The sequence below is a fragment of the Bufo bufo genome, chromosome 3, assembly GCF_905171765.1.
Source record: "Bufo bufo chromosome 3, aBufBuf1.1, whole genome shotgun sequence".
Classification (NCBI taxonomy): domain Eukaryota; kingdom Metazoa; phylum Chordata; class Amphibia; order Anura; family Bufonidae; genus Bufo; species Bufo bufo.
The window spans coordinates 636,142,821-636,169,502 of record NC_053391.1 but is presented as its reverse complement, the minus strand read 5'-3'; the positions used below and the strand labels follow the sequence as shown (position 1 = coordinate 636,169,502).

At 46.5% G+C, this 26,682-nt stretch overlaps 1 protein-coding gene across 1 annotated transcript in view; it reads right to left on the bottom strand.

Moving 5' to 3' along the window:
- Window positions 1–21,723, bottom strand: part of LNX2 (ligand of numb-protein X 2) — a 179,926-nt gene extending 158,203 nt beyond the window's left edge. The window contains 1 exon segment of the mRNA XM_040426175.1: window positions 21,581–21,723. The gene's annotated coding sequence lies outside the window, so the exon portion shown is untranslated.
- Window positions 21,724–26,682: the final 4,959 nt, after the last annotated feature.

The following is a 26,682-nucleotide window of genomic DNA, read 5'->3' as shown; positions in this document are numbered from 1 at the left end:
GAGGGCTGCAGGAAGAAAAGGGTCATACCGCCCAATGTCTGGAGCTTGCAGTAATGACTGGACATGTGTATCCTGCACCTGGGACCTAATATTCCCTAGTTTCCTCTACACACAGAAAGGGAACAATTGCATCACACTCACGTAAGGCCTCCTGCACACAAACATTTTGATTTTCCATTTACGTTCAGTTTTTTTGCGTTCCGTATACAGAACCATTCATTTCAATGGATCCGCAAAAAAAACAAAACGGAAAAACGTTTCAATATTTCCGTTCAAAGATAGAACATGTCCTATTATTGCCTGCAAATCACGTTCCCTGGCTCCATTCAAGTCAATGGGTCAGCAAAAAAAACTGAATGCATCCGTATGTCTTCTGTATCCGCTCCGTTTCTGCAGAACCATCTATTGAAAATGTTATGCCCAGCCCAATTTTTTTATGTGCTTACTGTTTAAACATTATTGCATGCTACCGTTTCCGATCCCCAAAAAAGGGATCACAAACAGAAACCAAACGAAAAAACGGAACGGCAAAATGGAACGGAAACACTACTGAAATAAAAAAACTGAAAAACGGATCCGATTGAAATGGACCGCAAAACCATACAGTTGTGTGCAGGAGGCCTAAAGCTAATAAGAATTAACCAGTTCACAAAATAAAAGGTGTCTAAACCAGTCTCAGTGAACTTCACGACCGGTTAACTCCATTGATACACATAAAGGCCTCTTGCACACGATCGTATGGCTTTTTCAGTATTTTGCGGTCCGCAAAAAATACGGATGACGTCCGTGTGCATTCCATTTTTTGCGGAACGGAACAGCTGGCCCCTGATAGAACAGTACTATACTTGTCTGTTATGCGGACAATAATAGGACATGTTCTATCTTTGAACGGAACGGAAAAACGGAAATGGAAGGCCTACGGAGTACCTTCCGTTTTTTTTGTGGATCCATTGAAATGAAGGGTTCCATATACGGTCCGTATATGGAACGCAAAAAACGGAACGGAAACAGAAAAAAAGCCAAATTAGGACTTGTTCACATATGCGTCTGGGGCTCTGTTCAGATCTTCCATAAAAATATGACAGTCTACCAAAGGGAAACCTGACGCGCCCCATTCTAGTAAATGGGGTCCGTCCAGCATTGTTACTCCAAGGGTCGGGCACTTCTGGTATTTGCGTTGTTCTGTTCCTACAATAGAGCAGAACAATGGAAGCAACTAGCGGTGATGTGAATGCAGACTTAGCTGATTGTAAGGCATCCAAAGTTCAAGATATAAATGTCAAGGGACTTACTGCAAGATTGGCCACCCCTAGCTGATAAGGGGGGTGTAGCTTTGTTAATTATGTAGCATAGAGAGCTCGTCCCCACAGCGCTGCCCCAACAGACTTCAATAGGAGCAGCACTGTACTAACGAGCTCCCTCCACTACACTACACAGTTGACAGAGCTATGTATTCTGGTGATGGCTTCCGGCACTGGAGCTACATCCAAACAACTGATTGGCAGGAATGAGGGGGGTCAGACCCCAGCCGATCAGGCAGTGATGGCCTATCCTGAGGATAGGCCATCACTTAATAAAAGCTGGATAACCCCTTTAAATTAATCCAATAATCAATATGTCAATACCAGCGGGCCCTCTGTCCCACTTTACCTGCCACAGGATCCAGCCGGTAAAGCAACAGATTATTCAATGTCTCTAGAAAACTCAATTTTAAAATCTATGCACCCATCCACCCTTGAGTCATGCCTGTAATGCATGTGTCCATGGCAAATCAATAGTACTTAATAGTGGGTATTCTGGTTGCTACAAATTATCTCCTGTCCACAGAGGATAAATATTAGATTGGTGGAGGTCCTACAGATGAGACCCTAACTGATCAGAAGAATGGGAACTGTATAGCCCTCTGAGTCCCCTGAAATGAACGGAGCGGCAGGTTGGGCATGCACACTGCTTCTCCATTCATCTCTATGGGAGTTCCAGAAATAACACAAAGGTAATTATACTTACCTGATCCCCCACTACTGGGTTCTGGCTGAACTGCTGCCCAAGCAGCTATGAAGGTCCCCCTGTCAACATCCAATTTGATGCAGGTCATGATGGATGTAGAGGTGACTTGTCACCCATAAATCATGTGACCCAGTGATCTGATGCATAGGTGACATGTCGGTGGGGTAGCAATGGAGCTAGAACCCAGAGGTGGGCATCAGGTAAGTATGATTACCACCATGAGTCTGTCCACGCTGGGGGCTCTGTAGAAAAGGTCCCTTTAAAGGGGTTGTCCAGGAAAAAAGGGTCAACAGCACAAATCTTGTTTATGGGTTGTGTCAGGTACAGCAGCCCAGACAATTCATTAGAATTACTTCACTTCTCAGGAGTCATCTCATTATCATCACAGGTTGGATTACAATGACGGGTAACACCTATATACAAATACAGGACCCACCAATCACAATAAGTGATGGTCACAGCTCACCTGCTACACCTCCATGTACATTGACCTCTACACGGGTCACAAAGCGTGCCCACGATGATCTCCCACAAAAGGTCAACAGGTCGCTTTCTGACTGAGGTTTCCATGTCCATGCAGGTGCTGTAAAGCAAACCTCTCAAATGCTGTTCGCAGCTCAGACAAGATGGCCACCCCCATAATCACATAAAGAATACCGAATACAGAAACAAGCAATCACAAAATTAAAAAAAATTACAGAAAAACAATTTGTTTAAGGAAATACAGTAGAGTACATTAGTAAAAGAAATATATAGCTAGTCCACTCCCTTTAAAGGATAACTGTCATATTTTCATTTAAAAAAATCAATTTTAGCATATGTTACTGCTGCAGCAGCAATATGCTTAAAGCAATCTTTAGTTTCTTCACTTACCACTGTTTTCCTTAGTTACGGCTGCTTTGAATCCTACATTATGAGGATCTTCTCAAGATGGATCCTCTGCCAGTTCTCTGAGGCCAAAACTGCTTTCCCTCAGGTCACATACAAACTTGCTGTAGCCAGCAGCTCCCTGCCAGCCAATCAGATTGGATTACTGAGAGACACGCCTCCTCACTCTACAGCCTAATGCAGGCATGCAGTGTGAAGGACCGCCCCTCCGTCTTCCGAGCCGGAGACAGATAAGCCATAGCAACGGTCTTTTAAGGGAGCAGTGGAAAGGGACAGAGGACATTAATGAAAGCTGTTATTATAAGGATCTTATATACAGATCGTTTGGCAATCATTGACAGACTAACTCAGGTAGACAAGCCTAGCTCTAATAAACTAGCAAATAAAAATAATATGACAGTTATCCTTTAAAACGTTAAACCCATGACTGTAATCTTAGCATGCTCTCCACTCTACACAAATTCAAGGAAAGCAAATATAGAGGTGACTCAGTTACAGCTTCTCAAACACATAACATCGTGGGAGATGTAGAAGAAACGTGTAAAGAAAAAAAAAAGCCTCAGTTACAGGATCCGTGCAGCTGTTCTCTCACTCCGACAAACCCCCCACTTGGTATCAGCACTAAGAAGTTGTGTGAATTAGAAAGATGTCCCAGACTGCAGTGGTTCTGGTCTTAGTGGCTGAAGCTTTTGTTCTAGGGAAAGAACTGTATGTGGCTCCCAGGAGGGTCCTTTAGCACAACGAGCATAGGGATGGAAGCCACAGTTATGTTACCTATCATACTGGTAAGACCTCATCATGCACACAGCCATCAGCATTTAGCATATTTGCAAAACACAGATGCCGTCTGTGTATATATTGCATTTTGTTGCAGACCCATTGACTTGCATATGCACACAATACAGATGCCGTCTGTCTATATGTTGGATTCTGTTACAGAACCATTGACTTGCATATTCGCAAAATACAGATGGTGTTTGTGTATATGCCGCAATCTGTTGCAGACCCATTGATTGCATATTTGCTAAATACAGATACGGTCTGTGTACATGACCACTGACTTCAAAGGACAAGTATAGGACATGTTTAATTTTTTTGCAGAGGACTTCCATGTGCTTTCCTCATCCCAATGTTCGTTCCGCAAAAGATGGAATATGTCCTGGAAAATGCGGACTCATTGACTTAAAAATAAAATGCGACATGCACACGGACGGCATCTGTATTTTGCAGAACCACGGACTGCAAAATGCTTACAGTCGTGTGCATGAAGCCTAAGTGTTACATAGGGTGATTGTCATGTACTGTATATCTATGGAGGAAGCATGCAATGTGCCTACTGAAGCTGTTGTGTTCCCTCAAAAGCACTCAAGAGATTATCAGGTGCTGGGTCATTAAAAAGAGACACGATAAGCAATTATTATAACGATCCCTGAGACATCATTAACAAAACAGCAGTTTCAGGTGAAACGTGGGATAGTCAGGTAATCCAGCAAATATGGCAGTCTTAAAGGGGTTTTCAGTCTCTGGATGTTGATGACCTATCCTCAAGACATAGAAATCTCCGGCACTCCAGGAGTTATTTCCAAGACATCAACATTGGAAACAATCCTCTATACATTGCTTACGCATTTCAATCTGAAATTATCTCAGCCATAGCTATGATTAAAATAATTTCTGATCGAAACACGTAGGTCCTGTAGGGCGGAAGATGTCTACGTTGATGTCTTTGAAATAACAAAATGAGGGTTTTATACCCAACGCCTGAAGTGCTGAAGATTTCTGACTATTTTCTATTTGTGAGTTCTCGAGCTTGTTTCCATGCATCCTTCAGGATTAAATCACGTGGACTGGGTGAGCTGACCATGGGGTGGGTCCTCAGGATAGAACATCAATATCAGATCAGTGGGAGTCTGACACCCGCCTCCGATCACTCGTTTTTGACAGTTGCTTGCGCCAGAAACAAACAAACTACGGACATAGCCGGCAGCAAAAAGTTCTGTTCACTGTACTGCAGCTCAGCTCGCGTTTACTTAAATACATCTGGATGTAGCCTTACGCTTCTAGCTCCGACCACAGTACTGCTTTTGGCACCAGTCGCTGTTTAAAACGGCTGATCGGTGGGGGTGTGGGGGGGTGTCGGACCCCACCAATCCCATACTGATGACCCATCCTGAGGGTAGGCCATCAACATCCAGAGACTCTCCTGACAGGACAGTTTTAGTAAATAATTGTATTCCACATGAAATAACAATATTAGATCAGCCGTTCCTCCATTATTACTGCTAGAAGTCTCTGAATGAATTGCCAGTCAGTTGAGGGGGGTTGGGGGTCTGACATTATCCAATCAGCATTGGGGTATCAGACTGTGCAAGGACACATCCCTTTGACACAGGAATTGTAACACAGATGTCAATTTATTCAAAAGTTTCTAGTAGGAATAAGGCCCCGTGCACACAACCATATTTTTGGTCCATATCTGATCTGCATTTTTGCGAATCAGATGTCTACCATTCACTTCAACGGGGCCACAAAAAATGCGGACAGCACACTGTACGCTGTTCGCATCTGTTTCTCCGTTCCACCATCCTACAAAAAGGTTACACCATGTCCTATTCTTGTCCATTTTGCGGGCAAGAATAGGCATTTTTAAGGCCGAGTTCACACGAACGTGTGTGACCCGTGCCTGTGCTGCGGCCCGCAAATAGCGGGCCGCAATGCACGATCACCGGCCGTAGGTCAGCCGCATCGGATCGCGGACCCATTCACTTTAATGGGTCCGCGATCCAGCCGTTCCGCTAAAAGATAGGACTTGTTCTATCTTTTAGCGTAACGGAAGTACGGGACGTAACCCCACGGAGGCACTCCGTAGTGCTTCCGAGGGGTCCCGTCCCGTGCGGCCGTTCCGCGATTCCGGATCCATTGAAGTGAATGGGTCCGCATCCGTGATGCGGAATTCACACGGAACTGTGGCCGTGTATTGCGGCCCGCGATTTGCGGGCCGCAATACGGCCACAGATCACACACGTTCGTGTGAACTTAGCCTAACACAGAGCGGGATGTGAGGAATGGGAAAATGCGTCACACACGTGGTCAGTATCAATGTGTTGTGGATCCACGATTGGCAGACAACAAGACTGATGTGGTTGTGTGATGGAGAATAACGGAGGAACAATACAACATACAGTTCTAAGAAACGATGCTCCAGAATTCATGTAGAATACAAGTTGTCCTCAGAACAGACATGTCAGGAGTTGTGGCCGGTCCTCTTTACAGCAAACCTACCACCACATTGAAGCTATTGTCGCAGCTTTCCTTGAAGAACAGGAATTAGGTTTGTTTTGCTCCCATTTCTATGACTATTCATCTACTGTGACTACTAGGGAGAGACGTCATCAGGGGTTGCTGTGACTACCAGGGAACAGAGGTGGCTACTGGAAAAGGCTGCATGCACCCGGCCATTGTGCGGACGTTCCGTGCATTGGGGACCGCAATTGTGGCCCCCAATGCACGGGCAACATCCGTGCAGAGGGCAGGACCCATTCAACTTGAATGGGTCCGTGGTCTGTCCGCACCGCACCGCAAAAAAATATTACATGTTACATTTATTTGCGGTGCGGAACAACGGAAAGAAACACCACGGAAGCACTCTGTAGTGCTTCCGGTGCTCCGTCACTCTGTTCTGCATCATCCGTGGTGCACACGGTCGGCAGCCGTGGATTGCTGACCCGCCGTGTGCATGAGGCCAAAGTGTGTAGGTCCTGCTGTGATTACTAGGGAAGGAGGAGCTTGCTGTGACTAGTGGGGAAGTGGAGGGGGGATTTTACGACTCAACGGTAGGAGAGGGGCAGTGCTGCGACTATCATTAAAGGGGTTTATAAATGCTGACCTATCCTCTGGACATCAGCATTAGAACGGTGGGGGGGCTCGAAGCTCAGGACCACCACCACCAATCAGCTGTGTGAGAAGGCGCTAGGCCAGTGACGTCACGACCATCAGTCCCCATTGGCTGAGCTGCGCACAGGCCTCGTGATCAATGGTCGTGACATCACTGGCCTAGGGTAAACAGCGAGATGACCCTGGTGCTCAATGTAGCGCCGGGTCCTTCTCAAACAGATGATTTAGGATCCACACCGAACAGATAGTGATGACCTATCCTGAGGATAGGTCATCGGTTACAAACGGACAGATAAACCCTTTAAAGGAAGCTCTATTTTGACTAATGGGGCAAAATCTAAATTCATGTGTAAGTGTAGGCTCGCGTATTCCTGGTAGTAATGGGTTTTGATGATTTTTTTTATTTTTTGGTGTTAATCATTGTTAAACCAGGTTGTATACAGTGCACTTTTGTGGACTCTCAAACTTTTTTTGTTGCTGGCTTCAAGACCCGACTAAGGTCTAGGCTTGCATTAATATGTCCCCCATGTTATGGCACGCGACAGGCGACTAGATGTCCACAACTCATACTGGTCTGCTTGAACACATAACTAATAAATGGTCAAATAAGTAAATACGTTTATGAAAACATATCGCTTCATCTAAATTCCTTTAGCCCTTTCTTGGTATTTCATGAGCTCACGAGTTAAAAATTGTTATGATAATGTCCCTGACACTAGGACTGTCCTTGTAAAACTTTAACTTTTATTAGTGAACAATTAAAATCAAAGCATCCGGAAAAAATAAATCTTTATCTAGTAGAGGACAAGAAGCCGCAGCCGTCCTGCACGTGACCACTGCCACCAATCACTGGCCTCAGTGGTCGACGGCATAAGCTGTACACAGGTGCTCCAATTACAATATGTAATTTGCTTCGATATTTACTGCATTGCATATCCGAACATAACATTTCGGGTCCGCACACTCAGGACCGTTCCCAAATACAATTGTGCAGGGGTAACAAGGAGATGCAGATAACAGATGTATACAGGGACTTAAGCAAAACCGTCATCAGTCATACAGAAAATAACCATCAGTGACGCGGTAGACATCTTTTATCTAGATCTCTCTGTTACGTCAAATACTCACGTGAACAAAGAGGTCACTGCTTCCAACAAAACCAGCGCGCCCTCCTCCTGCTGCTGTGTAAGGGCTCATTCACACGAACGTGTGAAGCCCATGCTGTGGACCGCAAAGCACATTTTTGCGGTGTGGAAGCACAGAACGGAACCCCAAAAAGCACTCCGTAGTTCTTCCGTAGTGTTCCGTTCTGTTCTTCCGTTCCGCATCTCTGGATTTGCGGACCCATTGAAATGAATGGGTCCACATCCGTGATGCGGAATGGCCACGGAACGGTGCCCGTGTATTGCGGATCTGCAAATGCGGTCCGCAATGGGCAGCCCACGTTCGTGTGAATGAGCCCTAATTCTGATGCAATTTAGTTTTATATGGAGCACTGTCACAACATTTTTGGACCGCCCTTCCCTTGGCACCGTAGTTAGGGCTCAATCACACGACCGTATGTATTTTGTGGTCCGCAAAACAAACGGCTGACAATGCCTGTCCTTGTCCGCAAAACGGACAATAGGACGTGTTCTATTTTTTTGCGGACATACGAATACGGAATGCACACGGATTCATTTCTGTATTTTTCTCTTTTTTTTTTGAGGCCCCACTGAAATGAATGGTTCCGCATATGGGCCGCAAAAAAAACGTAAAAGATACAGACAAAAAATACGTTTGTGTGCATGAAAATTTAGGCTGCAGGCACAAATCTCCTCTGCAGCATCCACACATGGGCATCCATAGAACACAAGGTTGTGCCCCAAGGTAGGAGCCCCCATCTATGATGTCCATATGCCCTTATAGTATATATCGCTCCATCTTCTACTTCTTTTCAGTTCTATGGTAGAAGCATTTTCTGAACTATCAGATACATGTTTAAAGTTGGCATTAGGATTCACCCATTTACAAGCCCGATCCCTTTACAAATAAAGAATGACTCCAAAATGATTCCAACATATGCAGAATAAAGGCACAGTTTACAGAAGCTCTGAATGGAGTTCATATAGGGCAGTGGTGCCAGAAGCGGTACTCAGAGCCCTCTCTGTGGGCACCCGCACCCTGGAAAAAGTCTATGGTGTACTAATATTCCTTAGGCCTCCTGCACACGACTGTAAGGCTTTTTCAGTGTTTTGCAGTTAGTTTTTTACGGATCCGTTGTTCCGTTTTTTGTTTCCGTTGTGTTTGCGTTTTGTTTTTCCGTATGGCATATACAGTATACAGTAATTTCATAGAATAAATTGGGCTGGGCATAACATTTTGAATAGATGGTTCCGCAAAAAACTGAACGGATACGGAAGACATACGGAGTACATTCCGTATATGTGTTCCGTTTTTTTTGCGGACCCATTGATTTGAATGGAGCCACGGAACGTGATTTGCGGGCAATAATAGGACATGTTCTATCTTTCAACGGAACGGAAAAACGGAAATACGGAAACGGAATGCATACGGAGTACATTCCAATTTTTTGCGGAACCATTGAAATGAATGGTTCCGTATAAGGGCTGTTTACGGAACGCAAAAAACAGCATGTAAACAGAAAAAAAAAAAAACGTTTGTGTGCAGGAGGCCTTAGACTTATCCTTGTCCACTTATCAGCGCAGGGCGCACTATGAACAGCACAGGCAGCGCATTGAATGCAGGCAGGCTATTACAGCTAAATGATAAAGTACGTGGAATATATACTATATTGGTATTCAGGGTAAATTGCCGTGTTGGCGCTTTGCAATAAATAAGTGGGTTTTGGGTTGCAGTTTGGGCACTCTGCCTCTAAAAGGTTCTCCATCACTGCCGTAACAGTCAGCGCTTCATAGCAGTCTATTCACAGAATACAGGCTGTCATACATACTACTTCCATCCCCCATTGCAAAACAGCTGATTTCCTAGCACTTTTAGATGCGGCAGCGGTTTTCATATGGCTGATTCTCTGCATGTTTGTCGGGTTCTGACCAGATCTCCACCGGTCCCCGTTAGGCCCCTTTCACACGGGCAAGTATTCCGCACGGGTGCAATGCGTGATGTGAACGCATTGCATACGCACTGAATCCTGACCCATTCATTTCTATGGGGCTGTGCACACGAGCGGTGATTTTCACGCATCACTTGTGCGTTGCGTGAAAATCGCAGCATGCTCTATATTGTGCGTTTTCCACGCAACGCAGGCCCCATAGAAGTGAATGGGGCTGCGTGAAAATCGCAAGCAGGTGCGGATGCGGTGCGATTTTCACGCACGGTTGCTAGGAGACGATCGGGATAGAGACCCGATCATTATTATTTTCCCTTATAACATGGTTATAAGGGAAAATAATAGTATGCTGAATACAGAATGCATAGTAAAATAGGGCTGGAGGGGTTAAAAAAATTATAATAATAATTTAACTCACCTTAATCCACTTCTCTTCTGTCTTCTTCTTTGCTGTGTGCAGGAAAAGGACCTGTGGTGACATCACTCCGGTCATCACATGATCCATCACCATGGTAAAAGATCATGTGATGGATCATGTGATGACCGGAGTGACGTCACCACAGGTCCTTTTCCTGCACACAGCAAAGAAGAAGACAGAAGAGAAGTGGATTAAGGTGAGTTAAATTATTATATATTTTTTTTAACCCCTCCAGCGCTATTCTACTATGCATTCTGTATTCAGAATGCTATTATTTTCCCTTATAACCATGTTATAAGGGAAAATAATAATGATCAGGTCTCCATCCCGATCGTCTCCTAGCAACCATGCGTGAAAATCGCAGCGCATCCGCACTTATTTTCCCTTATAACCATGTTATAAGGGAAAATAATACAATCTACAGAACACCGAACCCAAACCCGCACTTCAGTGAAGAAGTTCGGGTTTGGGTACCAAACATGCGCGATTTTTCTCACGCGCGTGCAAAACGCATTACAATGTTTTGCACTCGCGCGCAAAAATCGTGCATGTTCCCGCAACGCACCCGCACCTTTTCCCGCAACGCCCGTGTGAAAGAGGCCTTATAGTGAATGGGGCCGGCAGGTGTCAGGTAGCATCAATCCAGACATCTGCAGCAGGCTGCTCCCTGCCAGAGATGGTTAACGCTAGTGTGAAACTAGCCTTACTTGAGCATTGTTCATAAATCCACAAAATAAGGCCTTTTTCACACATGTCTTTGATGACATCCGAGACAAGGTGGTCAGTGGTTCATCCATGAAGATGTCCATGAAACATAAGTGTTTGGTGCGTGCGTTTGTTTTTATGGGCCGTGAAAACCACTGAGAAATCATGGATGTCCTTTGTGTTGTGTCACTGGTTTTCACGGATCTATAGACCTCAGTGGGCATGTTGGGTCTGCATCACGGACCAAAATTGTGCATGTCTCCATGGTTTTTCCACTGAATCACTGGTGTTTGAATAAACACTTTAAAATCAATGGGTGCATGTGCTGTCCGTGATTCACTGACGTGTGAAAGAGGCCCAACAGATAACATGAAACTCCACTTTTCTCAACTCCAAATCCTTTTTTCCCAACAACTGTGAAACAAAAGGGGTGCGGTATTTGGAGTCACATGCAACACAATTTATTTAAATGCAAATAGCCCTATTTTTCCGCTCAGAAAAGTGTCAAGACAAGCAAGACATAGGACAAGGAATCCTGCCCCAGCTTAGTGGCTATGCTGTATTCACTAATCTGGTATGCACTGTGGGGGTCATTTATTAAACAGAAATACGCCTAATTTGCGCAGATTGTGGCGCAAAGTATCTTTGCGCTGAAATCTTCGACTTCACCCCGCTCACACCAGGTCTAAGAAAAAGTGGGTGTGGGGTAGGCTGGGAAGAGGGGACTGTTTTAGGAGATAACGTTACATTACCCTACTTCGTGAGATTTCCCTACCTCGTAATTTCGCACCGGAAATGACGTGAGGAGGCGTGCCGGAATTGTGCCGATCTGCGCATGCGCAAAACGACGGTTTAAGGAAATCTCACAGCAGAGTTCAGCTGGACACCGCAACACTGCGCATGCGCCGGAGAGCCTCACCAGCCTTAGGGTAGGGAAAAGCTACGGCCCAGTGCGCAAGCGCGGCTAATTACAGAACATCCATCCGATCTCCGCGCCTGCACAGTGTGGGGGTAGGGAGATCGGATGGCCATTTTTTCTGTTAAATATATATAAGTTATCTTACATTTAGAAGTGGCAGATGATCCCCCAAAATTATGTAGAGGCCGGCGCCTCTATATAACTGCTGCGGATCAACACGCCAGTGCAAGGCTTTATTAAGTGACCCCCCTGTGTTCATGGAAACAGCAAATGCTGCATAGAAAGTGTATAATATTACAAAATCATAGAGAAGGGCTAGTAAAAGATAAAAAAAATAATCCAATATTATTTGTACACAACTACAGGTAATGGGATCACAAAGAAAAAAAATGCATTTACTGGCATAGTGTGTAAAATGGGCATACATTTGTAGGCTACAATAGATGTGGCCGTCTCATGGCGGCTGCACACATAATGCCCCGTTTGCACATACATACAGAAGGACCAGTTAAAGGGGTTGTCCAAATTGTCTCAAAATCTCGGAAAGCCCCTAAATGTGATAATATAATTAAAGAACACAGCACCACTTAAAGGGGTTGTCTCATCTCAGACATTCGTGGCATAGTGCTAGGATATACCACCAATGTCAGATAGGTGTGGGTTGCACCTCTGGGACCCGCTCCTATCTCCAGAATGGGACCTCTTAAAATGAAGGAGAGTGCAATGCGCAAGCGCGGCCACCCTCCATTCACTTCTATAGGAGCTCTTTTAATAGGCGAAGTGCTGACTCGGCCAAGCACTCCAGTAGAAGTGAATGGACAGGAGGCCATGCTTGCGCTGTGATGTCTCCATTCACTTCTATGGGGGGTCCTGAAAATACCTGAGCGCACTCACTCGGCTATTAACGTAAGTCCCACAGAAGAGTATGGAGGGAATGTCGTGCCGTGTGAGGGTCCCTTTCTGGAGATTAAGTGGTGACTATATGCTCTTTCATTATTTTATCACATTTAGGCCCCAAGCACACGACTGTATTTTCAGTTCGCATTTGATCTGCGTTTTTGTGGATCGCATGCAGAGCCGTTCATTTCAATGAATGCTGTCCGCATCCATTTGTCTGTTCCACGGGCCCACAAAAAGATAGAATATGTCCTATCCTTGTCCGTTTTGTGGACAAGAATAGGACATTTCTATAGGAGTTTAAAAAAATAGCGGCCAGAATCCGTGTTTTGCGGATCTGCAAAACACATATGGTGGTGAGCATGAGGCCTAAGGCTCTTGGGAGAGATTTTCTTAATTAATTCAGACTGTAATGGAACCAGGTCTGACTAGATAGCTCCGGCCATGTTGGATCGTAGGAGAAAACAGACCGCAATAGCTAGATTAAGCCATGTCGTCTCTGCACAGCCCTTCTTCCTAATGTTTTCTACTAAGTTAGTCCACTGAAAATCCGAGGCCTCGGGAGAATGTCATGCACCAACCACCTCAGTCTATAGAGATAAGAGTCGTAAATTTTCGACAATTCTATTATCCAATGTGAGTTCCTAATGTGTTGCCCTTTCCGGCGTTAATAACCTGCCCTCTGTATTGTCTCAGGTCATGAGAACTGTCACAAGTAGATGCTTTATGGGACGCTCTGTAGCTGACGACTGTACTGGGAGATGTTTGCAGAGTACAATCAGTCACCTATAGAGGCTTTATGGTGCACCATGTCACTGTGGCCAGAAGATATTAATGCCTCAATTGTATTAACTGTATCGGAGCTATCGTCTGAGTGGAACTGTCTGCAGGGAGCATCCGTCATGACAATATCTAGAATATAGCGCTTTATCTTTGTAATCGCGAATATTCTAGATTATTTTTCATCAGTACCCATGAGCCCTCACTGCTTCTTGCTTGTGGGCCAATGAGAAGGCTGCAATATCTTTGACTTTAGGAGTACTGTTGATCACAAATTTTCATATCGCAAATTTTTATGGCGAATTTTCAGATTGCCGATTTTCACAATCAAGAAAATAATGACGAGATCACGAATTCGCAAATATATGACGAATATTCACCCAAATATTCGCGAATTCAAATACGGCTCCTGCCGCTCATCACAAGTCCTTTGTGTCAAAAAGGTATAAAAAGTCCCTTGTAGAAATAAAAAAGAAAGGGGTCAACTCTCCTGCACACTACCTTTAAGCACATCATGCTGTCTGTTTGTGTAGTGTCCCACTAGGTAAAGGTGGGCACTACACAAGGGTCAATTGGTGTGCGCGTTACTCCTACTCACAAGGAACAGAAATGTTATATTTAAGTGTGCATTCAATGTATTTTCTAATGGGTTTTTATATGCAATGTTCCCCTGTATGATGCAATGTCAGGCCTGTCAGGGTGTAGTTTAGCCTCCCAGACGTTAGAGGGAGCTAGAGAGCCCTAGATATATATATAGGAAGGCCAAGACAGGGGAGTGGTAGTTCATTCCAGGGGACTAGAGGAGTTACTTCGTCCACCTGAAGCTCCTGAGGCTAGGATTAGCTCAGTAGAGACACCCCAGTTGCAGGACAGCACCTCCTGGGAGAAACCTGCAGTTACCCTCAAGCCGAGTAAGGACAATACCAGGTCAGATAAGTACCCTGATGGGCAGAGGTTCTATAAAGTACAGCAAGCGCCAATACTGGAGAGAGGCTTTATATACCAAGGATTAAAGCCAGCATTTAGGCATCCGGGCCTTGGGATCCAGCCAGCTAGAATAGCTGAAGGGGATGGAGCAGCATAGCACTGCAAAGCATTAACCGTTGTGTCCTCCAAGTATCTTGCATGATTAATACCTGCCACTATCTAAAGTCTACCTGCTTGTGAAGTATTGTTCAAGGGACTGCGTTTATCATCATTATCAACTGTAACTGTATGTACAAAGTTGGACTGTGTTCACCAAGTAAAGAAACGTTTGGTTTATCCACTGAGTACTCAGTTATTCCTCCTATAAATCGGTGTGCCACCGTTACAGGCACTGGCATCACGAATCCAACAGGGACCTTGCCCCAGGCACTCAAAATACCTGTAACATCCAGGGCACCTCATTCACCATCAGGCCTGGTCCCTATATACAGAGTGTGCCCCAGAGGAACTGTGTCTACCTCTCCTTCACTGCCGCATGCCTGCCCAGGGTTCTCCAATACAGTGAGCAACCCTCGATTGCCTATAACCGTGACCTCGCTTCGATATACCCTGCAGGTCTGGCGTGCTGCATAAATTGGCGTCACGAACAGGATTTACGGAACATTCCTGCGCCATTGCGGATATAAAACTGTGTGCTAAAAAACTGCCTTAAAGTGACCAAGCCCTATTGTTTTATTCAAAATTGCTGGGCCAAAGAACTGTCATAATTAGCGGTGTGAAGATAACGTTTTCTGGACTGTTTGCTGCTTATTTAAGCCACCGCTTGCTGTCAGTGAATAGACAGCGTTTTGCTAAAGATGGCCGCTGAGCTTGCTTGAATTTACTGCTGCGTCATCTTCATCCTGAATTGGCGGTAAAAGTCGGCGCCACCGCCCTGTCTGGACATTTGCATGTCTGCAGAAATGGACTCCGCCTCCCCTATACTGGAGTACCTGGGGGGCGGCCTCCCAGTGCAATGGGAGGATCTGTCTGAACTTATTGGCGCCACCCTGTCGCTCTCCCGAGAAGGATCGAGCATGTTGAAGAGTGAAGACTGCTCTATTGGGATGTCCGCGCCTGATTTGGCAAAGATGGATTGTGTTGGTGTAGAGCCAGAGGACGCTCCACCGGCCTACTCTCCGGGACCGGAGAGACCCGCCTGCCCGCCACCGAGGACGCAACCGGAGACCTACTATGGCTCCTGGAGAGACTTCTTCCAGCCCTCGTTCAAGTGGTCAGCGTTGATGGCAGAGATCCGGGAGGCCGCCATAAAGAAAAATACAAAGTCAAAGATATTCTACGAAGAACTGGCAAAGACCGTTCACGAGCGCCACACTGACACCCAACCCCACCTGGAAAGGAGAAAGGGGTTGGTTGTGGCTTTTGACAAGAACCGTGGCTACGGTTTCATACAGGACTATACCACCGGCAGAGACTTATACGTGAACCGGAGATCCGTCAAGCGGAGTTACCTCTCCGAGTATATGCATAACCTCCGCGAGGGAGAGGAAGTGGAATTCACCCCTGCCGAGGGCCTGCGAGGTCCATATGCTACTGCCGTGACCCGTCCCAAGAAAGAATCGGAGGACTGGGAGGCAGATGAGGACTACTCTGGCTGCGAGCGCAAACTAGCGCGCTCTCCAGAACCGGCCCATCTCGCATTCCAAGAGCGGGGCTCTTTCATTGGCCCTAACGTTTTTTGGCAGCCAACCGTATTGGAGAAATGGGTGAGTCCCTATCCATCCCCCGAGCTGCCTCGCCGGGAGAAAACGATCCAAGAAATGGAGAATCTGAAAGGACTCTGCGTTACCCTGGAAAATATCCGGAAGGGTAAGAGACCTGATGCGGCACCGGAGCCTGCAGCGGCTGCGCAGGATGCACCATCTACTGTACCAGTGCCGGCGGCGACAGCGATCCTGAGACCGAGAGCCTCGACGACCAGATCGTCCGTCTGGAGGAGAAGTTGCGGGAGTTACGCAAGATTGCCACCGCCAGGATCCAGACGCCACCGAGGAAGGAAGAGGTAAGGGTACCTGTCCCTACCCGCCGGCCACCTTCTGCTACCACAGCTGCGTCAAGGCCCTCTCATACTGTGACTTGCTGCGCAGAGCCCACCGGACCGCTTGCGGCGGCGGTACCTAGGCAAGCACAGCCTACGATTGTTATCCCTGCACCGGTGCGGACAGCAACTGTCATTACCCCTAGGCCTATGGGGCCAATACCTATTAGGGGTCCCTTTATGCTGCAGCTGCCCCCTAATACCGTGTTGTGGGCACATCCGCCTGTGGAAGATTATTACAGGCCTCATTTGCCAGCAGAGCCAGGGAGCACCACTGAAATGCCAGGTGATTATGATATGCCCCTGTGAATTAGCCTGCTAGGCCCTTGATTTGTTTTCTTTGCCAAGGGATTACTTCTGAAAATTTAACCCTTCCAGGACAGGAGTCCTTTGTTTTGGCCTTTTGCTGCTGCTGCCAGTTACCCACGGCTCAGTGGTGGTGGTCACCCACTGAAAACACCAATTGCTGCAAAGCCAACTTGTTTCCAGGACCTCCTGCCTGCTGCTACCTTATTGTGCCAAGTTGTGCCTGTTTCTACGTTGCACCTTTAACCCTTTAACCCCCTTTTCAGGTTGAGTAAGGGTATTACAGCACTTATTTTTATATTATGCCATTTGAAAAGTGTGGGCTATCTTTTATGTGCTGTCATTTTATTGTGCAACTTAATTCTAAGGAAACGTGCCCAGTGATAGACTCAAAAGTACCTGAGCCTCTGAGATATTGCTCTTCTAAGGAAATGTGCCCAGAGATGGATTCCACTGTAAGCGAGCCTCTGTGATTTGCTACCTTACTTTGCTGATGAAGGACACTAACTCCAAAATAAGAAAGAAACCTGGGTACGGACTCATATTTGTTCCTTGAGCCTCCAAGAACTTTAAATTGTTTTATATTGTTCTACTGTCTATTATGGACAATTTGCACTTATGGACTATCCTGGTATCACTGATACGCTGCACCAGGTCAGCGCCCCTGTTCCCTCACACTATCCTGAGAGAAGAGAACGACGCCCCTTTTCACCGTTACTTGTTCCTAAGCCAGTGGAACTGCCTGATTTATGCATATAATGTATTTTTGCAAATGTAGATGTATTTTCCTGCTTTGCACTATTTTCTCTTTTTCAGGTGCAGTATCCAGCTGGGCAGGGCCCCTCCATGTTGCGCCGAGGACGGGCAACGTTATAGCGTGGTGGTATGTAGTGTCCCACTAGGTAAAGGTGGGCACTACACAAGGGTCAATTGGTGTGCGCGTTACTCCTACTCACAAGGAACAGAAATGTTATATTTAAGTGTGCATTCAATGTATTTTCTAATGGGTTTTTATATGCAATGTTCCCCTGTATGATGCAATGTCAGGCCTGTCAGGGTGTAGTTTAGCCTCCCAGACGTTAGAGGGAGCTAGAGAGCCCTAGATATATATCGGAAGGCCCAGACAGGGGAGTGGTAGTTCATTCCAGGGGACTAGAGGAGTTACTTCGTCCACCTGAAGCTCCTGAGGCTAGGATTAGCTCAGTAGAGACACCCCAGTTGCAGGACAGCACCTCCTGGGAGAAACCTGCAGTTACCCTCAAGCCGAGTAAGGACAATACCAGGTCAGATAAGTACCCTGATGGGCAGAGGTTCTATAAAGTACAGCAAGCGCCAATACTGGAGAGAGGATTTATATACCAAGGATTAAAGCCAGCATTTAGGCATCCGGGCCTTGGGATCCAGCCAGCTAGAATAGCTGAAGGGGATGGAGCAGCATAGCACTGCAAAGCATTAACCGTTGTGTCCTCCAAGTATCTTGCATGATTAATACCTGCCACTATCTAAAGTCTACCTGCTTGTGAAGTATTGTTCAAGGGACTGCGTTATCATCATTATCAACTGTAACTGTATGTACAAAGTTGGACTGTGTTCACCAAGTAAAGAAACGTTTGGTTTATCCACTGAGTACTCAGTTATTCCTCCTATAAAACGGTGTGCCACCGTTACAGGCACTGGCGTCACGAATCCAACAGGGACCTTGCCCCAGGCACTCAAAATACCTGTAACATCCAGGGCACCTCATCCACCATCAGGCCTGGTCCCTATATACAGAGTGTGCCCCAGAGGAACTGTGTCTACCTCTCCTTCACTGCCGCATGCCTGCCCAGGGTTCTCCAATACAGTGAGCAACCCTCGATTGCCTATAACCGTGACCTCGCTTCGCTATACCCTGCAGGTCTGGCGTGCTGCATTTGTATTCTGCTCTGCTGCATGTCTGAAGATGGGGATACTCCGCTCGAAGAAGCCTCCGAGTCAGATGTCTGGGAACTCTAACACGGACAACAACCCCTTTAAAGATGGCCTGTTTTTCTGGACTTGTATCCCCCCCAAGGAATCACAGTTCTGGATCATCGTTTCTTAAGCCCTCGTGCACATGGCCGTGCCTGTATTGCGGCCCACAAACAGCGTGTGCATACCATTCACTTGAATGGGTCCACAATCCAGGAGATACGGTGCAGTGCGTAACGGAGGCACAGATCGGAAGCTACAGAAGCACTATGGAGCACTTCCATAGGTTTTCTGTCTGTGCCTCTGCACCGAAAAAAAGGAGTGCATGCACAACTTTTTTGCGGTGCGGACCATCAGATGCGGGAATCAAGGGAATGGGTCCACATCTGCAGACGGCCCGGGCATTGCAGACTGCAATTTGTGGTTTGCAGCACGGGCAAGGTTGTGTGCCTGAAGCCTAAAACTTTGGCTCGTGACTTTATTCCTCCTAAAAATTATTTCAAAAATGGACAACTTGTCAATCCCCTTCCCCCTCATAAAAATCTAAGGCCTAGTTCACATATCGATTTTTCACTGACGTGTGCTGCCCGCATTTTCCGCGTACCCATTGATTTTGATGTGTTTATTCACACATCAGTATTTTATTTTTTACTGACTGTGGGTAAGTGAAAAAATCATGGAGACATGCACTACTTTGGCCCATTAAAGTCTATGGGTGACGTGTTTGGTCCATTTTTCACTGACCACTAAGGCCCCTTTCACACAAACGTGACGGATTAGGTCAGGGTGCGTTCAGTGAAACTCGCACCATTTTACAAGCAAGTTCAGTCAGTTTTGTCTGCGATTGCACTCAGTTTTTTCCGAGCAAGTGCAATGCGTTTTAATGCGTTTTTCACGCGCTTGATAAAAAACTGAAGGTTTACAAACAGCATCTCTTAGCAACCATCAGTGAAAAACGCATTGCGTCCGCACTAGCTTCGGATGCAATGCTTTTTTCACGCAGCCCCATTCACTTCTATGGGGCCAGGGCTGCATGAAAAACGCAGAATATAGAGCATGCTGCGATTTTCACTCAACGCAGAAGTGATGCGTGAAAAACAACGCTGCTGTACACAGACCCATTGAAATGAATGGGTCAGGATTCAGTGCGGGTGCTATGCGTTCACGTCACGCATTGCACCCGCGCGGAAAACTCACTTGTGTGAAAGGGGCCTTATTTTTTTTCAAGGATGCCAAACGGACACGGAAATGTGAATGAGGCCTAACACCACCAGCACTCATTGGACAATGTCAGAGCATGTAGGGTCACCCCCCCTTCTGGTAATCTATTCATTCCTTTCTGGGGGGGAATAACAGAGGAGCGACAGGAAACATGTCCCAGAATTGGTATTTTATGGAGAGTACAAGACATCCCAAGAATGGTGACAGCTTCTATAAGTATTGGCAAGCAATGACACTATGGATGCAGAAGTCACTTGACTGCTGCCGCCGTGCAGTCCCGCAGTCCATGTTACAGATCACTCAAGGCAGGAAAAATGTAAGAACACGTGGCATTAGTAAGTGTGAGAACTTTTTATTTTATGGTATATGGCTAGTAGAAACTGGACGTCCCTTTAATAGATATTCTTTACAGGTCTCATTAGGACGTTGCCTTCAGCCCATAGCGAGGAGGCACTGCAGCACTGAAAGTTTTCCTCTGGAGTCAGCCAAGGTAAATGTTTCCATAAGTCGGATATGTTTTTGGCAGCAGGCTTCCTCCAGATCTGCAGCCGGGTCTACACCTCTGTAATCAAAGCTGCAAGTATCGTACCAGCGCCCAAAGATCAACAGCTGCCACATCTCATCTTACTGGCAAATATACCCAGGGAGCGAAAGTGGATCCTTCCCGTCATTTTCACACATGGGACGCGAATTTAACCCCTTCTCTGCCCCTTCAGCGGTGCAACGGACTGCGGGCTCGGGGTGATCCAGCCGAGTCCTCTCCACGCTGCCCGCAGCTTTTGATCAGCGCGTCAGAGTAATTATCACTTGCTTAATCATGTCGTTTATAGAGCAAAGCCAATTAGTCGGTGAGTTGCAGGTACCTATTGCATCAATGGGGGGGGGGGGGGGGGGGCGAACGCTGGCTGGGAGACCACAACAAAAGAATTCAATTAGGCATGACTGATTCTGGCAGGAGGCACGGGCATCTCTGCCACGACATGAATAATTCCAGGGGTTCCTATCGTTCCATCAACCGTGAATCCCCGTCTGGTTACGTCCATCATGTGCTGGTTACTTGGCACATACGGCGCACGCATCTCAAGGAAAAAAAATATAAAAATGATGCATTTTGCATATGTTGCAGGTTTCGTTCCGATTCCCAATTTCCCGGCTTTACACTGGGCTAGCTCATTCCCATTGCAATGCTCAACTTTCCCATTGCACCACGGCACCTAATTGCAAAATATCATTTCCACTTGTCACCCAGTGAAAGTTCGCGGGGTAAAAAAGTGAATACCGAAGAATGGACGTCGGGCATTGTGCACGATTTATAGGTATGGGCAAAACAAAGGGGGAGCTCTAGGAGTGTTGGGTCTATTTGACAGTAAGTGGGCAGCCCTGCCCAATGTCAGACATCATAATACACACCCCCGCACCTCATGCATCAATGAGCTATAGACCCCCCCCCCCTCCTTTTACCCCTCTAGTCCCCCCTTAGAAATAAAGAAGTTAACTCACCCCTGCCTGTGATATCCTCCTAGGCAACAAGCCGGGGCTTAGCACATATATGTGTTAGCAACACAGGACAGTCCTGATCGCCTAATATGCCTGAGTGGGAGAGGTGACGGTCACAGCCCCCCCTTCTCCTCCTCCTCCTCCTATTGCTGCTGCTGCTGACACACTCCTGCCAAGGCTCCGCTGCAGCTCAACCCAGACCATGGTTACCCAGGAAACCTAAAAACCCACCCCATTCCAGTATAGAAAGCCAGTCGTGTCCTTGACTGGCAGCCGCACTGGACCAATAGGCATTGCCAAGGGGAGTGGGAGATTGCTCATGCAGTTGCTGTAGCCTGGTAAAAAGCAAGTGACAGGTTAGGGATCAGCGTGCCCACTTCTGTGGAGTTGGGCTGTGTCTATGCCTTTGCATTCAGTAATAGAAGATAGCAATAAATAATAATCCATATTTTAACGAATAATAAATTAATAATGTGATGATTTTTTTTTCTATAGCACCAACACATATCGCAGTGACAAACATTAGAAGACATTGCCGCTTTCACACGAGCGTATTTGCAATCCGTATACGGCCCGGATTTTATGTCCCGGAATCCGCTGCTGATGTTAATGAATAGAGCTATTCACGTGGGAGCATCATTTACGCCGGTATTGCAAATCTGCAGCACGTCCTGGTTTTGCGCGGATTTGCTTTACACATTTGCACATTATAGTCCATGGAGTGCATCCGCGAGCTGCATTTTTTTGTGCGTCTGATGCGGACCCACTCACTTCAATGTATGCGGGCTGCAGCCGTACCTCCGCAAAAAAAAAATAGAACACGTCCTATTCTTGTTCGTATCACGGACAAGGATAGGAGTGCTCTACCGAGGGCTGCGAAATGCGGAACGCACTTGACCAGTTATCCGTGTTTTGCTGAATGCAAAACGGACTCGGTCGTGTGCAGGAGGTCTAAATCCGGATGAAATACTGAAGCAATACGGATGGCATATCATCCGGAATCCATGCGTTTGCCAGAGCCAGAATACTGATGGATAAACTCGTATGAAAGCGGACATTTAAAGAATATCGCCGTACATTTCACCTCTTTCTGTACATACCGGGTGAAGAGAGGATGGTTTGTCTGGAAATAATGGATAGATGTAAAGGAATATGCATTCAAGGCTGAATTCATTCCTGCAGTGAAAAAATTGTTGCCGTCACCAGGGGAAAAAAAATAGTTTGAAGTCTAGATTTATAATGAAATTGATTTCCCCATGGATGTATGGGCCGCCATGCATGACCATGAAATTACTGGTGGGGGAGGGGACGTGAAAAATGCATCCTTTTAATACCGAGGTGCAAACACATCCCACGGGGCTGACCGTTACCCTGCAGTATCTGCAGCGCACAGATCTGTAACATAATGGGAGCGAAGCCTGCTTTTTATTAGGTAAATGGAAAGAACTGCAAATGACATAAGTGTCTGCTTTAATCAATAGATCAGGCCCTAGAACACTTCAAGTTTTCTTACTTTACTCAAACGGGCTGCCTTTGAAACAAAGACTGATCATAGGGCCCCATGCACACAACCGTATTCACATTTTGTGTGGGTCAGATGCGGACCCATTCACTTCAATAGGGCCACAAAAGATGCGTCCACATCGTATGTCCGTAGGGCAGCCCCACAAAAAAGATAGAAAATCTCCTATTCTTGTACGTTTTGCGGACAAGGGCAGGGCATTTCTATGGGAATGAAAAATAAATAAATGGGGGCTTGCGCTCAGCCAGTATCCATGTTTGGCCTCGGTCCGCAAAACGGATTTCCGTTGTTCCGTGACCGTTTTTTCTTCCGTGGGTCTTCCTTGATTTTTGGAGGATCCACGGACATGAAAAGTGAAAAAAAAACTAAGTCAAGTTTCCATTGAAAATGATAGGAAAAACGGACATGGATCACGGATCACGGACGCGGATGACTATCTTGTGTGCATCCGTGATTTTTCACGGACCCATTGACTTTAATGGGTCCGTGAACCGTTGTCCGTGAAAAAAATAGGACAGGTCCTATTTTTTTCACGGACTGGAAAAACGGATCACGGACGCGGAAGCCAAACGGTGCATTTTCCGATTTTTCCACGGACCCATTGAAAGTCAATGGGTTCGCGAAAAAAAACGGAACCATGGCCGCGGATGCACACAACGGTCGTATGCATGAGGCCTTTTGTGGATCCGCGATTTGCACACCACGGTCGTGTACATCAGGCCTAAAGCCCAGTGAATTTTTTCATACAGTGCTGCAACTATAAAGTGCCAACTCCTGTCCCTGCCAACCAGGGGCGGACTGGGAATTTAAAGTGGCCCAGAAAAAATCTAAAAGAGGCCCCATGATGTAGGTGAGTCCTAAGTGACAGAAGGTGAGGACAACACAAGTAGATGGTACCAATAATACTGTAGTGCAGCACAAAGTACCACCCCAGCAGAGCCAAATACCACAGTGCAGCACAAAATACTGCCACCCCTGCTGCAGTATTCAACTGTATCACAATCCTGAGGACAGCGATACAGCTGAATTCAGGAGGGCATCTGCTGCTGTTGGCCAAGTGCATAAGTACCGGATTCTCCTAGCATTAATTACTACTGAGAGCATCAGATCATTATGTATCCAGCTGGCGACCATTAGGAGGGCTTGGGTGGCTCCTTGGGCATCGGCCCACGGGAAATTTTCCTGTAAGGTCTATAGCCAATCCGCCCCTGTTGCCAACATACCCTGGCACTTATCATCAGGGGTGGATTGGCCATAGAACTTACAGAGAAATTTCCCGGTGGGCCGATGCCCAGGGTGCCTCCCAAGCCCCCATCTCTGCAGCTGGCTGGATATAGAATAAACTCTCAGTGTTAATTAACTATGTGGGAATCAGGTGCTCACGTACCCGGCCAGCGACATGCCCTCCTGAATTCAACTATGTCCTGCATCTCACCTCCTAAGCCCCCTGATCCATATCCTAATCAGAGACAACTGGAAGAGGAGGAGAGAAAATGGCAGCTATTGATGGCCACCTCGGAGGGATTGCTTTGGGGGCAAGATATTGTGTGGCACTGTGGTATTTTCTCTATGGCATTGCTGACCACCCTAATTTTGTTGTCCCGCCTCCTGTCAGTTTAGACCCTCCTACCACTTTTAAGTATTTTTTCCAGGGCCACTTTAGATTGCCAATCCGCCCCTGCTAATTATTCTGTAAACGGTTGCCTCACTAACTACTACCTTCTATCCTTCCACCTAGTAGTCTATTGGTCAACACAGAGAGACACCTTAAGGGGTCTTTCCATCCAGACATTTATGGCATATTGATAGGATGTGCCAAAAATGTACGATAAGATCCGTTCCCACCTCTGAAGCCTGTTCCTATATCAAGAACGGAACCATGCCATTAATGGAGGGGTAGACTGCAAGGTGCATATCAGGGGTAGACTGGGAACTTAAAGTGGCCTTGGGAAAAAAAAACTAAAAGTGGCCCAAGGTTGTAGGCGAGTCCAAATTGACAGAAGGTGGGAGAACACAAGTAGGAAAGACCAACACAAGCCACAAGTAGGCAGGGACCACCAGAAGTAAGCAGGGCCAGAAATACCGTAGTGCAGCACAAAATACCGCCAGAGCAAAACAAAATACCCCATTGTTGCATAAAATACTGCCATGTAACCATTCTGAGGGCGGTGATACAGTTGAATTTAGGAGGACACCTGCAGCCACTGGCCAGTAGCATAAGTACCTGATGCTCCTAGCATTAAATAATGCTGAGAGCATCTGATCATTATGTACCTGGCTGGCCGACAAGAGGAGAGCTCGGGCAGCCTCCCTGGGCCTCAGCCCACTGGTAAATTTCCCTGTAGTGTACCAGTCTGTCCCTGGTGCACATGCATGGCATCCTGTCCATTCACAGCAGGGAAATTGGGAATGCAAGTATTTACAAACCAGCCCTGGCTGTAGACAAGACTTCTTCTGTCCATGAGTTTCAGTAAATAAAACCAGATCCAGGTATTTGGCCATATCACTCCATGACCGAATGTCACTTTGGGATCTACAACCAGTTTTGGTTCTACAAATTCAGTTACAATATACTGATACGGTATGATTATGTGCCAGTTCACCTACTTCTGCTGTTTTAAAGGGGTTGTACGGTTTTCTCATATTGATGACCTATCCCCAGGACAGGTCATCAATATCGGGGGGCCGACTCCTATACCCCCAAAGAGAATGCGGCTCTCCAGACAGTGCTGCCTTCTCTACACTGTTTATCTGCCCGCCATCTACATAGCAACGGTGGAGCTCTGCCATCCTATTCACTTCAATGGGACCGAGCAGTTGTAGTTACACTCCCTCCCATTCATTCATTGCTCCACCACTGCAATGTCGACAGCGAGCAGGTAAACAATGAAGAAAATGCTGTGCTCACTAGTGCGCTGCGTTCTCTTCAGTAGATCGGCAGGGGAGTGGGAGTCAGACCCCCTCCCCCTTCCCCCAGTCTGATATTTGTGAGAATAGGTCACCAAAATGAGAAAAATGTACAACCCCTTTAAGCTTTGCTTTATTAGGACTCATGGGTGATCAGTGATTGCATCTTGATAGAACTGTCTGAAATTCTCCTCCTGTGTACTCTCTCCCTTCCCCCATGCTTTACATTGCAACTCTGTAAAGTCTAGCTGCTGCATATAAGCTCAAACACATCACAAACAGGAACAGCATAGGACGTCCCTGCGGGGCAAACGTACGGCTTGGGGACACGTGAATGCTGAGGCCAGCCACTGGCTGCAGCAGTGCACGTGACCCCGTCTGTGCAGAAAGTTGACAGATGGGCACTGGGAGTCTAATGAAGACAGCTCAGGAACTAAACAGCAGGGACCAGGTGAGACTTCTCAATAGGTCCCAATGTCTGGGGGTTATAGGTAATTAAAAAAAAATGGACAACCCCGCACTTTCAATGATCGCCATGCTCACAGAGGTCAGACCCCTACAGCTCAAAGTTCATTACTGGTTGTAGTAATGGCATCCAGTATATCCATCGAGGGGCTTATACTACACATATAGATTGCTAGGCCCATTGGAAAAATTGGGGGAAAAAATGGGGAAG